Genomic DNA, 13,425 nt, shown 5'->3' with positions numbered 1-13,425 from the left:
CATACTCCAGCTGTGGTGGCTTTTGAAATCACCATGGAAGGGAAAAGGTATGTTGGAAGGGTTTTCTCTATCAATTAAGCATGTTAGCCTTGGATTAATGTACATTAGTTTATTCCCAGTCCTTTGGCCAGAACTAGTGTGTGGCCCCACCAAATTGCAAGGTGGCTGGAATGTGTGACACTCCTGTGTCCTCAGAAGGAAAGAACTGATAGTGATGAACATTAGGGCTCTTTATATCTGAGGTTAACATATGAGTCATTTTTTCATATGCTTCTTTACGATGTTTTAGGTAGTGCTCAAATACCATTTATGGACTCCTCTACACAAGCTGGATTCCTGTCATGGTCCTCCAGTGGCGCTCAACCAATACATACGTATTCTTTTCAGGGAAGAATTGATGAATGACAAGATCAGTCATTCTACAGTCATTGAAATAGGCATAATATCTTTTTTAGACATTCCCACAAAAACTTGGTAAAACATGGTATGAATCATACTCAAATGTTGAGCCCTGAGTTTTAGAGACTTAAAAAATGTACTTGGAGAATCGAACACATAGCCGAAAAGGTCTCTAAGAGCATGTGGTTGGTGGTTAGATACTGAACAAAACACTTTTGAATTTAACCCAAATAACTGTTAATTCTTCCAGGGTTGGTGTCAGTATTTTGTATGCCAAATAACACTGTGGATTGGGAAACTATTTGATATGTCTGCAATATACCCAAAGAAAAGGGATAAGAGAGGGTTTCACGTGTAATCACTATTACACGGGAGTGAGACCCAGTGGACAGTTTTAAAAATTGTCTTAAATACAAAAAGATCGTCAAACTGGCTGTTAGTATCAATTTTTTTTTTTTTAAAAATGAAACCTACAAATTTTTTTGTTACTATGAAGACTATGATAACCAGTTATACACTCAGCTTAAAGGTAATGCTTTCCCCCAGAGTTTTAAGTAAATGGTTAAAAATATTTAAGTGCTACCAAAGTAATAGACATTTTAAAATAAATTCAAACAGAATAAAAGAAAAATTGAACGTCTCTTACTTCCTCCTTTTCAAATCCCTGGTGTTACAATCTTGTTTCTTGATTTATATTGTTCCAAACTTTTGATATGTATATGAAAATACACATATGCAAGCAAACACTAGCACTTATATCTTTATCCACATATCATAAATACATATTGATCTCATCTAGACCTTAAGTAAAATGAAACTAGAGAAGGGTCAGTAGTTCCTTATTTTTATCCCTGGTACTAAAGTGTCTAGCACATCATGGATGCTTAATTGATCATCTGATGAACAGAAGATCCTTAAGTTAACAAGACATCTGAGACAGTTTTCAATATAAGCCTTATTATTTTTAATGGCAATATAGTATTCCATAATATAAATGTGCTATAATATTTTAAACTATTTTCTACTGATATGTAAGGTTTTTTCTATTCTTTGACTATTACAAACAATTCAGAAATTGTTCATTAGGATGATTATTTATGTCAGATAGATTCCTGAAGATGGAATGTTTAGCTCAAAGTCACAAATGTTTTAAATTTTGAGAGACACAAGTGATATGGTTCTTCACCTTTTGGGAGAATCACAGAATCATTTGACAATCTGATGAAAACTAATATACCCTCTCCCAATAAACTGTACAAATGCTCTATGTAATCACTGAAGCTTCTGGGTACAACACCTAGTTAAGAACCCCTGCTTTAGAGTGTTACATTAACTACTGAGGTTGATTTTGTCACAAATGATCTCGACTTTTAGCTGCAGCATGGTCTGCCAGCTTTCCTTTAGAAAGCAGATGTTCTCTGAAAGGAGAATTATGAGATCTTGAGATACCACATGCTAATTTGCCCCCATGCAAATTTTAAGCTCAGTTTACCCAGTTTCGAAGGCAAATACTTCAGTGTCAGTGCACTCGTATGACCGTAAGAACTCCCACACTTTGTCACATTAAAATCTCCAGTTAAGCCATGATTTTCTTATTTTCTTCTCGAAGTTTCCCTAACTGTTACAGCCACAGTGATATTACCAACTTTTTTCTTAAGAAAAAGGGGAGCACAGTCTGTTTCCACTCAGATTGCATCAGGTTGGATTAAGTAAGAACTTGAAGGTTGCCCAGCCCAAACGTAAGAGTTGCACTCAGTCATAAAAGAGAACTCAAAGTGAAGACAGTTACTAATAGCTAGGAGAATGCTTGGTGAGCAGACATGCAGAACCTGATCTCCCAGTGACCAATTGGGGGACTCGGACCAGCCCGAACTGGAGCAACTGAGTCAAAGAAATTGTTGTTTTATAATTCTGAGTCAAAACGAGAAACTTGAGGTACCTGGGACACTAGCATTGAGTGTCTCTCTTCTACACGCATACCCCAATTCTTCTGTTCTCTAAGCTAATTCATTTTTCTTAAAAGAATAAAGACAAAATTTCAATAGTCCTCCTCTCCAATTTCAGAGAAAACAAAGCCTGAACTAGAATAAGAGATGTACGTTTCAGCTGTCTTCAGGAGGAAGGATGCTTTTCTTTAAGGAACTGTGACTGATTTACATGAGAAAAAGTCCTCTTGGTTTACTCAGCTACAGATGATTGAGGCCTTTACTCCTTCACTTCTGAAGGAGGAATATTTGGACATCGCAGAGAACTGACTCTGACATCTTTAGAGAGTAGAATCACTTGGCTGGGCTCATTTCCTGGCTCCTGTGTTTTTATAGCACAGAGTTTCAAAGACATGTAAAGCCAACACGCACTTAAAATTCTCAGTCTCTATCAAAACAAAATCTGCCATTTAGCTTCACTTTTTCAGCGAGGCTCATTACAGTCCTAAATTTGAACCTCATTAGAGAATAAAATCTACACCTGCCTTTTAGATCGTTCCTAAAAACTAACACTCTCCTATTTTTGGGTAAATGGTATTGTACACAAACTTGAAATTCATAATTAATATTATTGAGTAAAAATGTTACCAGATGGTTTTAAACTATGAAAGGAAAAGTTTGTAAGTTTTATCCTCATTGCCCTTTAAGAAATCAAATTGAAGTTTAATTCAGGTAGGAAACAGGTTAATGACAATAAAATAGTTTAATGTAGACCCTTGTTATGCAAAGGGTGTTTATTGCATCAACAGTGTCAATATCACCTGGGTGTTGATTAGAAATGCAGAATCTAGAGCCCTACTGGAGATCTACTTACTCTTGATATGCATTTTTTAAAGATTCCCAGGTAATTTGCATATACAATAAAGTTTTATTTTATTTTTTTGATTTTAATGTATCACAGTCTTTATTTACAACTTTATTGGCAAAAAAGAAAATAAATAGTTTAAAACAGTTTAACACAGGGTATTGCAGCTGATCCTGGCAGATTAATGAAGTTTCATTTTAAATGTCCATCTAATTGTCCAAAGATATACAATACTGAATCTGCATACGCAGTTTCCTTTATGAAGTACAGGCTCATATCTTAGGCAGTCTTTTGAACATATAAATACAAAGGAAAGAAAATCACTCATTAAAAACTGCATTAGGGCTTCCCTGGTGGCACAGTGGTTGAGAGTCTGCCTGCCAATGCAGGGCACATGGGTTGGTGCCCCGGTCTGGGAAGATCCCACATCCCGCGGAGCGGCTGGGCCCGTGAGCCATGGCCGCTGAGCCTGCGCGTCCGGAGCCTGTGCTCCGCAACGGGAGAGGCCGCAACAGTGAGAGGCCCGCGTACCGCAAACAAACAAACAAACAAACAAAAAAACTGCATTAAATGAAGGGTAATTTAAATTATGTTGTCCTTGTAATAACACATACCCAATGAAAATCAAAAGCTGGAAAAGCAGTTACACTTCCTACTTGAGTGGACAGTTAAAACAATCAATCATTTTCTGCAATGACCATTATATATATATATATATATATATATTTTTTTTTTTTTTTTGTGGTACGCGGGCCTCTCACTGTTGTGGCCTCTCCCGTTGCGGAACACAGGCTCCGGACGCGCAGGCTCAGCGGCCATGGCTCACGGGCCCAGCCACTCCGCGGCATGTGGGATCTTCCCGGACCGGGGCACAAACCCGTGATCCCTGCATCGGCAGGCGGATTCTCAACCACTGCGCCACCAGGGAAGCCCGACCATTATATTTTTAATTTATCATGAACTACTCTGAACTTACTATGAGATGTAGCCAAGGTCAGAAGACAAGATGTAGGGAGAATATTCCTTTTTTGGAGGAGAGTAAGCCCTCCAGAATCAGCATGGGAAACAAACATCCTGTTGAATTCTAGGTGGAAAAAAATTAATGTAGTCAATTTCAACTCACGCTGAGCTGGCTTAATTTTTTCATTGACTTGTTTGGTGTCATTCTTCTAAATCAAGTGTGTTTAATTCTTCTTCTAGTTCATCCAAATCTTCCCCAGTAAGAAGATTTTTGTCAACAGGAACAGAATCAATGGCTCCAGTTTCCTGTCCTTCCTTTTTGTTGTCCTCTTCCAAATCACTTCTTTCACCATTTTCAGCCCTACCTCCAGAAGCTTCACTTAATTTGTTTTCATCCTTTTCTGAAGTATATGTGCTGAATCTTTCAAGACTGGCTACAGTAATACCTGTCTCATCTACATCTCTTGGGATATACAGGCTTAAATCTATGTCACTTATGCTCACTGAATCATCAACCTCATCACCACCTGTTCCCTGGGTAGAACAGGTATCATCTGCTTCCTCCTCCTCCTCATCAACCAGTTCAGGACGAAATTCAAACACCTCACAACCACTAATCACTAATGCTTTCCCTGCTTTGAAGTCTGCTTTCCTTCTTTGTATCTTGCTCAAGTTTATCAATCTTTTCTTGTCTTTTTCTCTTCTTCCATGCAAGAAAAGATTCTAACGTGACTTTGGTAACATTTGGACCTAAGCAGAATGTTCTCTTTCAATTCGATCTTCTAATGAAATTTCATCTTCTTTTTCTTCTTTCTTTTTATCTTTTTTAAAAGACAAACCCAGGAGAAAGTGCATGACGATACATGCAAATATTACCCCCGCTAGGGCATACCCCAAACCAGCCATATTTGTTGTTTTCAATAGCTTCAAGGAAATGCTTGCACACTATTTGAGTTTTTGTTTTTTTCTTTTCCACCTCACTGTGCTTCTTCTTTACTACTTCTTCCAGTTTTTTCTCATCCCAATTATCCATAGTATCTTTATCAAGCTCTTCATGTCTTGCATCAATGTAAACACTTCACCTTTCACATTTTGTCTCCAGAGTCAAGTCATGAGAGAACTTACACTTACCTCCTTTAGTACACTGTCCTTGCTTGAAGAATGCACATACCATGGATTTAGGATCTGCACCTTTACTTATTTTTTGAGCGGCAACTACAAGTTTGAACAACTCATTGAGCTCTTGCAATTCCTTCTTCTTGTCATCTTTCTTCAACTTCTTTTCAGCTTCACTTTGTGCTACCTGAAGTGGATTTTGTTGACCAAATTTAACTTGATGAGTGACAGCCTTGATAAACTTCTGTTGCTTTGCTCCTTTCTTATTCTTTAGACCACAAGTTTTGTCTTCGATAATCTTCTCCTTCTTTTTCTGCTCTGCCTTTTTGCTGACCCCGGCCTGAGCCTGTTTCTTGAGGGGCATGGTGGAGACAGGTGGCACCCGCCAGACTTAAACACAGCTGGACCCCCTCAGGGACTCTGGCCCTACGGTAGGAGAAGGAGGAAGACGCCTACAATAAAGTTTAAGGAACACTGATATAAGCCACCTTTGTGAAGCTATCTAGAGACACAAAATGTTTCATCCCTTAAAATGCACCATCCTGTGACTAATGCCAGTTACCACGGGTATTTACTGTCCTCAAGATTACAGCACTCCATGTAAATTCTCTGAGCTGGACAAGTATGGAAGAACATGTCCTTGAAGAAATCTAATCAAAAGCAGAAAGTCAAAAAGATACTCAAATTCTTCATGGCTCTGTCAAGATCCTTGGGCAAAAACATTACTGCAGAATGACCAAATAAAGACAAGAGTATGATTCAACTAAAACTACCAGATTTAGTTGCAAAAAAGAAAATTAAGGGCTCAAAATAATGAATAAAAACAGGCTCACTTTGTTTTACCTTATATATTTATATTGCTAATTTAATTTATTATTAATTAAAATTAGTATGTAATAACTTAATAACTTCAGTCCCAAATAGTAACGCTAAATTTTTTGTTGTTCTTTTTTTCTTCATTATAAATAGAGGGTCTGAGAAGCAATACTAAAACTTTGCTCATATAGTCAAAAATATCATTCAATGCCAGGTACTGTTTAGGTATTTAAGATACAACCAGTAAAGAAAAAAAAATTGTCCACTTTGGTGATGCTTACATTCTTGTGTGGAAACATCAGCAATAAACACCAACAAGAAGTAAATTGCATAGTAGGTTGGAAGTGATAAATGCCATAAACAGCAGTGTTGGGAGTGGGGAGAAAGTTGCCATTTTAAACAGGACTATAAGTTGTGGAGGTACCATTTGGGCAAAACTTGAAGGAAGTGAGAAAAGCAGGAGAAAGTAGAGGAAAGCCTAATTGTTTTGGTCAGTGAATGATACATGTAAATCACTTCCATGTATTTACTATTTTTCTTTTTTCTTCCAGTTTCATTGAGATATAATTGACATATAGCACTGTATAAGTTTATAATGTAGAGCATAATGATTTGATTTACATGCATCATGAAATGATTACCACAATAAGATTAGTGAACCTCCATCATCTCATAGAGGTACAAAATAGAAATAAAAAAATTTTTTTTTTCCTTATGATGAGAACTCTTAGGATGTACTCTCTTAATAACTTTCATAAATAACATACAGCAGTATTAATTATAGTAATCATGTTGTGCATTACATTCCTAGTATTTATTTATCTTATAATTGGAAGTTTGTGCCTTCTGACACATCTTCAACCAGTCCCTCTTCCCTTTACCCACTGCCTCTGGTAACCACAAATCTGATCTTTTTTTCTGAGTTTATTTGTTTTTGAAGTATAATTTACCTACAACACTATGTTAGTTCCTGGAGCACACCATAATGATTCGATATTTCTCTATATTATAAAATGATCACCACCATAAGTCTAGTTTCCATCTGTCACCATACAAAGGTATTACATTACTACTGACTATATTTCCATGCTGTACATTTCATACCCCTGACTCATTTATTTTGTAACTGGAAGTTTGTATGTCTTAATTTCCCTCATTTATTTCACACATCTCCTGACTCTCCTCCCCTCAGACAACCACCTGTTTGTTCTCTGTATCTATGACTCCATCTGTGTTTTGTTTATTCATTTATTGTTTTTTAGATTACACATGAGTGAAATCATATGGTATTTGTCTTTGTCTGACTTATTTCACTTAGCATAATACCCTCTAGGTCCACCTATGTTGTCACAAATGGCAAGACTTTGTTCTTTTTTATGGCTGAGTAATATTCTGTTATATATATACCACATGTTCTTTATCCATTATCTATTGATGGACACTTAGGTTGCTTCTATATCTTGTGCTATTGTAAACACTGCAGTGTGCATATATCTTTTCAAATTAGTGTTTTTGTTTTCTTTGGAATTGCTGAATTGTATGGTACCTCTATTTTTAATATTTTTGAGGAAACTCCATATGGTTTTCCAAAGTGGCTGCAGCAATTTACATTCTGATTAACAGTGCATGAGGATTCCCTTTTCTCCACATCCTTTCCAACACTTGTTATGTGTTGTCTTTTGGTTAATAGCCATTCTGACAGGTGTGAAGTGATATTTCATTGTGATTTTAATTAGCTTTTCCCTGATGATTAATGATGTTGAGCATCTTTTCCTGTGTCTGTTGGCTATCTGTATGACTTCTTTGGAAAAAGGCCTATTCAAGTTCTCTGCCCATTTTTAATCATGGTGTGTGTGTGTGTGTGTGTGTGTGTGTGTGTGTTTTGATGTTGAGATGTATGAGTTCTTTGTGTATTTTGGTATTAACCTCTTATGAGATATATCATTTGCAAATATCTTCTCCCATTCACTAGGTGGCCTTTTCATTTTATTGATAGTCTCCTTCATTGTGCAAAAGCTTTTTAGTTTGATGTAATCCCATTTGTTTATTTTGCTTTTGTTTCCATTGCCTGAGGAGACATATCTGAAAAAAAAAAAGTATTGCTAAGACAAAGAGTGTACTGCCTATGCTTTCTTCTAGGAGTTTTATGGTTTCAGATCTTACATAAGTCTTTAATTCATTTTGAGTTTATTTTTATACATGGTGTGAGAAAGTAGTCCAGTTTGATTCTTTTGCATGGAGCTGTTCAGTTTTCCTAGCACCATTTGCTGAAGAGGCTGTCTTTCTTCATTGTATATTCTTGCCTTCTTTGTCGTGGATTTATTAATCACGTAAGTGTGGGTTTACTTCTGGATTCTCTATTCTGTTCCATTGATCTATGTGTCTGTTTTTGTGCCATTACCACACTGATTTGATCATAGCAACTTTGTAGTATAGTTGAAATCAGGGAACATGATACTTCAGCTTTGTTCTTCCTTCTCAAGATTATTTGGTTATTCAGGGTTTTTTGTGTTTCTATACAAAATTTAGAATTATTTGTTCTAGTTCTGTGAAAAATGCCATTAGTATTTTGACAGGTATTGCACTGAATCTGTAGACCGCCTTGGGTAGTATCGTCATTTTAACAATATTTATTATTACAATCCATGAGCATGGTATATCTTTTCACTTGTTTGTGTGGTCTTCAATTTCTTTCACCGGTGTCTTATAGTTTTCCTAGTGCAGGTCTTTTACCTCTGTAGTTAGATTTATTCTTAGGTATTTTATTCTTTTTGATGCAATTGTAAATGAATTGCTTTCTACACTTAAGGAAGAGCAAGCGGGGGGACGTGTTCTCCTAACTTGTAATATGATTGTTGATCCACTGCTTTAGTGATAGTGTACAACCCCACTCTATAATTTTATATATCATCCTTTCTGGTGAGCCATACATTCAGCCAAGAGTGAACTCAGATTTTATTTTTCAGTAGCCCTTATTTTATATGTAATTATGTCTAGAAATTAAATACCTGACAATAACTTTATTATGTGCTTACTATGTACAAATTTTATCTTTTTCTAATCTTGGAAGAAGATATATTTTTTTAAATTTTTAAATATAATTTTATTTATGTTTTATACAGCAGGTTCTTATGAGTTATCCATTTTATACATATTAGTGTATATATGTCAATCCCAATCTCCCAATTCATCACACCACCACCCCTGCCCCCCACCACTATCCCCCCTTGGTGTCCATACGTTTGTTCTCTACATCTGTGTCTCTATTTCTGTCCTGCAAACTGGTTCATCTGTACCATTTTTCTAGGTTTCACATATATGTGTTAATACACGATATTTGTTTTCTCTTTCTGACTTACTTCACTCTGTATGACAGTCTCTAGATCCATCCACATCTCTACAAATGACCCAATTTCATTCCTTTTTATGGCTGAGTAATATCCCATTGTATATATGTACCACATCTTGGAAGAAAATACTTTTATCCTTATTTTAGAAATAAGAAAACACAGGGTCTGAGATAATGAGATGGCTCCTCTCAGAAACCAAAGTCACATTTTATTTTACTAAGCCACACCCACAATTTGAGCTCAATGCATTATGTTAGACACCTCCAATTTCTAATTTTGTTACAAGTTTACTTATGGGATGGACTACACAAACTTACTACAGATTTCATACAGTAGTAATGGACACAAAAAGAGGCCACACAGACAAGTAAATAACTGTTTGATGGCAGCTCAATACATAAACCAAAATAGAATTTCAAGGCCCTAAAATAGTCTTTATAACACAACCATTTATCAGTCTTTTTTTATCTACAACCACTATCATTTTCTACACATATAGTTTTTTTCATTGACTGAATTCTTCCTATGAGTTGGAGACTATACCCTGTATTCCAAATATATAATTGCATTTTATCTAAATGACATTAATTTATAGATGAGAAAACAGGCCCAGGAAGGTTAAGCAGACTTGCGTCCTTAAGATTCATGAAGAATGGTGAGTCTTAGTTCCATATTTGGAGCTCTAGAAACTTCTATGTAAGGAACTGATTAAGGTGCTCAGTGCAGAGGTAAGAAATAGCCCATCAGAACATGGTAAATCTAGGGGTGGGTAAGGAGTAATTATCTTGGACTATGGGCAGGAAGTCAGGACAAAACACAAATCATGCCTCTAGAAAGAAGGTTCAGGAACCAACTACATTGCATATTAGTACAAATCTGCCATTTTTGCCCATCAAGGCCCCAGCAAAGGACCTAGACTCTCTAGGTGACATGACGTATCTTTATAAATCTATCCTTGCTGGGAGGTGGGGGGCAAAAACCCTCTCAGGGTTTGAAATGACTCTTAGTGTCCCTGGTCATCATAAGCAGCTGGCAAACTGAGATGAAAAAGGAGACTAAAAAAATCAAACAGCACTGTTTGTAGCTCTAAGTACAATAAGCTATTGATAACAGAGATCCTGAGTCATCAAGAATATATTGAAGGAAACAGAGATGTGTGCAGTATATGACAGAAAGCTTTTCATGTAAAATTGTTAAACTGAAAATCTAGGCACTTGATCTGGCAAGTTTTATGAGCCCTACTGGAGCATGCACTTTACGTGGAATTCTCATTTCCTGACAGCCCTGGATAGATCAGGCCGAGCTGTGATAATGCTCATCTCTGTGCATTATAATGAAGCTGCCATGGTAACTCTAGAAGTCACTTTTAAAATGTGCAATTTTAAAAGTTCATTTCTCAGAAAAAAAGATTAGCACAGCTGTAACACTCATAATAATCTAATGAGACTTGAAAGGAACATTCGGGCAAAAAAACCCATATAGACTGCTCAGATTTCACAATTGCACTGTCTTTCTGAGAATGACATGGTCCACCCATGACTCCCCTAATCAGTGAAACAAGGGGGGCATTAGATCAGAAACTTAATTAAATTTTGGTGCGTATAACCCAGCAGTAGAACTCATTAAACTCCTACTTAGCTCAGTATGCTTGCTAAGTAAGTCAGAGTGCTTAAATGAAAAATTTTATGTACTTGTCATTTTCATAATTTAAGGAGCTAGGTATAATAAATGTTCCTAGCATTAGTTATTTAGGAAAGGTTGACTGTACCTTTTATGACTGGTCACAGAAATCATATTGGGAAGGAAACAAATGTGACACATTGGAATTGGATCCATTTCCAAAGTAAAACCCTCTATACTCAGCCCCACTCACCTCCAGTTTTTTGAGAAGGAAAAAGCATAAATCAATGCCCAAGGTCTCTGTACCTTGTTATGGAAGACATTTATCTTCTTTTCTAAGGGAGAGTGTAACTTTTTAAAAGTTCATTGTTTTTTGGAGACTGAATCAGTGCCACTGATCTAGAGATATGGCATGCTCAGGAAGCTCCCGTTCTGGGACCTCATAAGCACCAGAAGCATACATTCCTCGAGGCATGATGTGATGATTTCTTCAAGTGGCATATTTAATTGGAATGTCTTTTCCAGTGTTTTCCTTGAAGGCTTACAATTTAGGACCAGGGCCCTGGCTGCAAATTCAAATAAGTCAAATTTAATAAATATTTATTAGCAGAAGGCTTTTATGGCCATCTGCTAATAGAAGAACCTTAATCTATATGTAGCATTCAATATTGCTCAGAAAACTGTCCTACAAAGTTCAAGTAGTTATTAACCTCACAATTGCCTTTAAAAGAAACTAAGCTACATTGTCCAGGAGTCACAGAATTCCACTTCCCCACTTAGCCTGGCTTTTCAAAACACCCCACAGTGACTTGATCATCAATTTCACCAATTTAGTTAAAGAGAAGGACAATGAAACTGTTTGCTTGATACACCAGCCCTGCTCTCTCAGGCACATACCCCCACACCCCCACACACAGTTCCTACACCAGTGAAGTGAATTGATTGACATCGTGTGGAGAAAACAGCAGAAATATATTGAGTCATCTGTTTTGATTTCAAGTCAAACCAGCCTTGCCAGCAAAACATTATTTTGGCCCTCTCAATAATTTCTAAACATGCTGGTGGCAGTGGAATCAGGTAGAGGTGGACAAGTTTCCTTGAAACTGATTATATTACACGCAGTGGAAAAGAAGTAGAAAATCAAATTAGGTCAGTCAGCCTGCTTAGTAGACTTCCATAATATTTGGTTGTCAAAGGACCAAGAAATGTTAGCTCAGACTTCTGTCCTGAGAACAGTGACAGGGCTCATTCTACCTCACACGTGTTTAACTTGAATCTTTTATAAGAACTGTGGCTAGTTTCTTGGGGCACTTCACGACTCTCACAACTTGCAAATTTAGTGGCTGGAAAGTTCTATTCAGCAGGTAGGAGCCAACACCAGTGAACTCAAGTTCTGTGCCCCATTTTATCCATAAGCTGACAATGGTTAGAGAAACTCCACTCGAATCATTTACATTAAGAGCAGCTAGCTACCTTGTCCTGGATTGTGTTTTAAGCATTGGGCCACAGAGTGAAAACGACAGAATTCCTACTTTCAGGAAGTTTGCTCCAAAGTGAACAAAGCACTGCTAGAGTAGGAAGAATAAACCCTCTTTCTACTCAGCCATTCGCATTCGTCCATCCCCAGGCGCCTCACTTCCCCCTTCCATCTGAAGGTTTTCCAAAGTTTTCACATATTCACCTTCAACCAAACCACTGCCTTCTTGATTCTATCAGGAGATCTAGCGACTTATTTTATCCAGTTAAAAAAGGAGACACGCAAAATCACGGATTTCCTCGACTCCTGTCCCCTCTACCTCAAAATGTGTATCTTGGACTAACTGTCCCCAGTTCTCCTGTGATGCTATCTTTCTCCCTTGCAAGGCTATTACTCATTCTCTAAATATCCTCTCTCATGCTGCTGCTCTTAGCTCCTTGTAATCCATGGACACGGCTGGCTGTTTCATATCTGCCCCGTCCCGCCCAGTGCCTCGCTGAACTCTTCCACTCAGCCTAGAGCATTCTTCCACAATCGCCCTGCAGGAACACTATCACTCAGCTCTTACAACTCATCTTCTGCCACTCCCTTTTACACTCTGCGTGCTCCCTTATCTTTTCTTTCTTATATTTGTGACCTCTCTTTCTCCACTGAATCTATATCCCCTTAGCCTTCAAAGGGGTGTAAGTCATCCTAAAGAAAAACTGAGAAAAATCAATGCTTTTCTTAAATGTTACTCATCAAATTACTACAACCTTCTCTTCCCTCCATATCCCACAAGAAGGACATTCATAAGCTCTACTTTCTTTAAAAAGAGTTGACTTGGATCTTTTAAATTATAAAATGGATGTAGAAAATTTGGAAAAAATGCTTAAGAGTTATAAGAAGAGAAATAAA

The 13,425-nt window shown here is 37.1% G+C and overlaps 1 pseudogene; it reads right to left on the bottom strand.

The window, feature by feature from the left end:
• Positions 1–4,350: 4,350 nt before the first annotated feature.
• LOC131766743 (zinc finger CCCH domain-containing protein 15 pseudogene) lies at positions 4,351–5,629 on the bottom strand (annotated as a pseudogene).
• Between the last annotated feature and the right edge of the window lie 7,796 nt (positions 5,630–13,425).

The sequence above is a fragment of the Kogia breviceps genome, chromosome 12 (assembly GCF_026419965.1).
Source record: "Kogia breviceps isolate mKogBre1 chromosome 12, mKogBre1 haplotype 1, whole genome shotgun sequence".
Taxonomy (NCBI): domain Eukaryota; kingdom Metazoa; phylum Chordata; class Mammalia; order Artiodactyla; family Physeteridae; genus Kogia; species Kogia breviceps.
The sequence above is the reverse complement of the archived record's forward strand: the minus strand, read 5'-3'. Positions and strand labels throughout refer to the sequence as shown.